The following is a 5294-nucleotide window of genomic DNA, read 5'->3' as shown; positions in this document are numbered from 1 at the left end:
CACCGGGATTCAAACCAACCACCTTTGGTCCTGGATTGGCTGCTTGCAAGGCAAACACCACTGTGCTATCTCTCCAGACCCGAATATGTAAATCTTATTGTAGAATTTTCTGTGTTTGTGAAGTTTATCTTGCCCTAAAGTACCTCCTTCAGGATTTTTAAAGTTTATTTTGAGTTTGTAAAGCTCCTACCAGGGGTCTCAAACTCTCGGCCCTTGGGCTAAAATGCCCTCTGTACAACACTTTGTGGCCCTGCCCTAGAGGAATCTTTTTTGTTTTGTTTCGTTTTAATTGTTTGGATCACACCCCACAATGTTCAAGGCTTACTACTGACTTTGCATTCAAGGATCACCCCGACTTTGCCTCCTGCGGCCCCCAGGTAAATTGAGTTTGAGACTCTAAAAAGCTTTTGCTTACCCAGGAATCTGTGTATTGTTCCTTCAAGCCTGAATGAGAGTCTTCTGGGTAAATTATTTTTGGTGAGGTGTTCATTTTATTGAGTGTTTTTCACGATATCACACAAGTTTCTTTGTATCTGAAGGGTTGGTTGTGATAAATCTGCTGTAAATCTTAAAGATACTCCTTTGTATATAATTTTCTCTTTTGATTTGCACCTTTCAGTACTCTATTTCTGACTTTTTTTTTTTTAATCATTGTGACATTGATGTGTCTTAAGGTGCTTTTGTTTGAATTTCTTTTAGATTTTCAGCTTTTAGGTACTCTTTGGGCAGCCAGGATGTCAGTGAACGCACTCTTCATCTCTGGGAAATTCTCAGCAATGATGTCTTTGTTGCTTCTTTATAGGAGAGTTCCTTCTCGTTTTCTGGGACCCCAATTATCCTTAAGTTGTTTCTGTTAAATTAATCTCAAAGTTCTATTTTCATCTGTTCACTTTATTTTGAGGATTTTTTTCCCTGTTTTCTAACTTCTGCTGTTGTATGGAAGTGTTATGCAGTTTCTCTTCCAACTTACTGATTAAAATAATAGTCCTCAACAGCTCTTTCTCTGCTGGTGAGGCTGTCCAGTGAGTTTTTTTTTTTTTATTTCATTTACTAAATTTTCATTTCTGTCATTTTTGTTTGGAGTTTTTTCATTTCTACTCTCATATTCTCTTGAGGCTTATTGACTATTCCTTTCATGGTTTCTTTGAATTCCTTAAACATTTTCAAAATTTCCTTTCCAAAATCCTTATCAGAGAGTCCTTATAGGTGGCTGAAATTCATGGGTCTTCAGAACTATCATCTTCATGTACTGACGATGGTGGTGTTTTCCATTGTGATGTTTGCAGTGTGATAATATTTTTATGTGTTGTGTTGTGTCTCATTGACTAGAAGAAATGCATACCCATTGATCAAGTCAAAATGGCTGCATTCTACTCAGGGTACAATAACCTAAGAAGAAAATGGCTCTCTAACTAATGGAAAAATGTTCAAAATTTCTGTATGAATAAACAGGCTTCTAAATGTATTACTGTGGTCCATAGAGAAAGCTGGGGAAGGTAGCAAAGAGATTCTGTATTGGCTACTGCAGCCTTAAAACAAAGGTGCTGTCTCTTTGGACTTTAAAATTATTCCTCTGAAGCTTATTTTACTTTTGTTTAGTCAAATAAACAAGAGGGTTTTTCCATGGAGACAAAAACCCAAGAAAATGACTCTTCTGATTCATAAAGAGAACCCCATTTGATAGATTTTCTGCCTCAGTTTCTTGGAAATCCTCTATCTGTAGCCCTGGTTCTTTGCTTTCCTTTGAGTTTCACTGACCTGAGGTAAAAATGGCCGTTAGTCAAAAAGTGGACCCTGTTGTAGATCTGTCTGTCTGCCTTAGGTTTTCAGATCGTCTTCTAGGTTTTTAAAGTCTACTTCTAGGAAACAGGGTGCAAATGCTTTAGACCTTTGGTTTGCTTTATAGTTAATTATACTGGTAGATATTAGATAATAACTCATATAATAACTCAACTAACTTGTCCTATAAAGGTAGTAGTTGTGGGAATATTGGATAAAAGATAACAGTGTCTGCTACAATTCTTCTAACAGACTAAAGGAATTGGATGAGGACTTGACTTCCTAAGAGATAAGGGAAAGAAATAAAATAAATGGTGAAAAATTAAAATAAAATTTTGGAGGTTTATTAAAAAAACGATACCATATGAATTTTTGCATCAAAAAGATAAATGAGAAGTAATCACTACAAATAAAGATGAGTTTGAAGGGGCCGGAGAGATAGCATGGAGGTAAGGCATTTGCCTTTCATGCAGAAGGTCATTGGTTCGAATATTGGTGTCCCATATGGTCTCTGAGCCTGCCAGGAGTGATTTCTGAGCATGGAGCCAGGAGTAACCACAGAGCACTGCCTGGTGTGACCCCAAAACAAAACAAAACAAAGATAGTTTGATAACAGAATTAACATTTTCTGCCTTTGCTCCCAGAGAACATTGTTTCTGGAAAGTAGGAAGTAATGTAGGAAGTCAAGAAGGTTAACAAACTGTATCAGGTAATGGGAGATCATTTTGAAAAAAATATTAAAGAATTTAAGATCTTATTTGGGACATAACTCTCTAACTTTTTAATAGCATCAATTTATTGGGTAGTTAATTATCTCCAAAAGTACTTGGTCAATTGTTAAAAAAGAAAATAAAAAATGCAGATTTAATTTGTCAAATGAATATTATTGAGTGCCTAATATATGGCAGTCACTTGTCTGAACACTGGGAATAAAATAGTTAAAGACCTACAAAGTTTTCTGCCAAATAGATGGTTAAGACAAGAAGGGCGGGGCCGGGCGGTGGCACTAGAGGTAAGGTGCCTGGCTTGCCTGCGCTAGCCTAGGATGGACTGCGGTTCGATCCCCTGGCATCCCATATGGTCCCCCAAGCCAGGAGCAACTTCTGAGCGCATAGCCAGGAGTAACCCCTGAGCGTCACCGGGTGTGGCCCAAACACCAAAAAAAAAAAAAAAAAAAAAAAAAGACAAGAAGGGAGAAGGGCGAGATTTTATACTCTGGTAATATCCTATACCTAAAATATTAATATTATTGCAAATAATGATGCATCAGAGAGGGTAACAAACAAATCACAGATAGATAATGTTTATATTTATTGTGTGTAGAGTATTGGCGTGCAGAGTTTGGTTCACACTCAGTGGAGTTTGGGCTTCTTTTTTGTTAATAGTAACAAAATTTTATTATTTTATAGTAATATTTTTTATTTTTATAATTTTTGTTTAAACACGTGATTACAAACATAATTGCAACTGTATTTCACTCATAATAGGAACATTTCCCTTCACCTTTGCAACCCTTCCATCACCAAAGCCTGTGTCTCTTTCCTCCCCACCCCCCGCCTAAATTCGAGACAGGCTTTCTACATCCTTCACTCACTGACATTGTTATGATAGTTCTCAGCATAGTTATTTCTCTAACTGTATTCATCACTCTTTGTGATGAGCTTCATATCTTGAGCCGGTCCTTCTGGCCCTCATCTCTGGGAATTATTTCAATGCCTTTAATTTTTCTTAAGTCCCATAGATGCGTGAGACCATTCTCTCTCTCTCTTTCTCTTTACCTCTTTCTCTCTCTCCCTCTAAGTTATTACACTCAGCATAATAGATTCCATGTACATCCATGTATAGGAAAATTTCATGACTTCATTTCTCTTGATGGATGCATATTATTATATTGTGTATATGTACCACAGTTTCTTTAGCCATTCATCTGTTGAAGGGCATGTTGATTGTTTCCAGAGTCTTGCTATTGTAAAAAGTGCTGCAATGAATATAGGTGTGAGGAAGAGATTTTTGTGTTCCTAGGGTATATCCTTAGGAGTGATGTAGCTGTATCAAATGGGAGCTCAATTTTCAGTTTTTTGAGGAATCTCCATACTGTTTCCCATAAGGGCTGGTAAGAAAGCATTCCCATCAGCAGCAAATAAGAGTTCTTTTCTCCCCACATTTTTGCCAGCACTGATTGTTCTTGTTTTTTTTTTTTGTGATGTATGCCAATATGTGGTATGATATGCTACCTCGTTGTTATTTTGATTTGCATCTTCCTGATGATTAGTGATGTGGAGCATTTTTAATTCTGGCTCTGTACCAGGGACCATTCTCTATGACTGTATGTGGTGCTAGAGATTGAATCCTAGTTGGCTGCATAAAATGCGTCTTATATTGTCCTCCCATGCCAGGAGTGATTTCTGAGAGCATAGCCAGGAGTAACCCCTGAGCGTCAACGGGTGTGCCACCCCCCCAAAAAAAAGTGCTCAGAATGCTGTGTGTGTTACAATCTAGAACTCCTATATTAAAAGACAACCAAAGGGCTGTCATTTTTTAAATAGAGATATATGGACATTGTTTCCTGATAAGCATTTATTTGGTAAGTTTTGTTTTTTTAAATTAAGCTCTGTGGGTATCTGGGGACTATGTTTCAAGCTGAGACAAGTACAAAGATACAGTTAAATGAGGAGTGTGTTTTGCATGTGTGAGGAATGATAAGCCAGAGAGTGTGATACGGTGATATCTAGATCAGTATAAGAAAGGGAAGTATGATTTCAGTTGAAGCAGAGAGGCAATAAACTCCAAATAAATCTGTGATCCAACATTTTCATAGGTTCAGTGCTGAATTTCTAAAGAATATGAGGTGAGAAGATGAGCAAAGTAATGGGATGAAAATATTGGTAGAAAACATTTTAGAAAACCATTAAAAAAATTAAGTGAGTAGCTCTAAGTTTAAGCAGATAAATTGGGTTTTTTTTAAGAATATAGAGAGAATTGAGAATGAAGAAATTAGAACAGGAATTCTAGATTAGATTTTTAGATTCCTGTCTAAGTTGTTTGCTTTATGGTTGAATGCTGCAGAAAATTTGTGATAAAAAAGGCCACTGGTCTATGAGATGTTTATGTTAGGAAGTTTTGATAGTGTGTGGGAGAATATAATAGTACATTGTAATTATTTAGTTACTCAGAGGTGCTAGAGAAATATGGTAGCATTTTGGGGGGGGTAGAAAAAGGGTTATAGATATCAACATAATATTAAACATGATAAATAGATTCATATTTTTATAAACTAAGAGAAAGTTGCCACAGCAAAGTAACAATAAATATAAAACCCAGCATATTTATGGAATATATTTATAAAGGGTTGACTTATAAAATATTTTTGAAGATATTGATCATAATTTTAAAAGAAAATAACTGATAACTGGAGAAGAAATTGTGAATTCAAGGGCATCAAGCAAACTGAGTGCTTGCTCAGGGACCAGAGTCCAGGGTTTTTTATAATCAAGAAGAGCCCTTACCACTAGGCA

This window comes from Suncus etruscus, chromosome 7, assembly GCF_024139225.1.
Source record: "Suncus etruscus isolate mSunEtr1 chromosome 7, mSunEtr1.pri.cur, whole genome shotgun sequence".
Taxonomy (NCBI): domain Eukaryota; kingdom Metazoa; phylum Chordata; class Mammalia; order Eulipotyphla; family Soricidae; genus Suncus; species Suncus etruscus.
The sequence above is the reverse complement of the archived record's forward strand: the minus strand, read 5'-3'. Positions refer to the sequence as shown.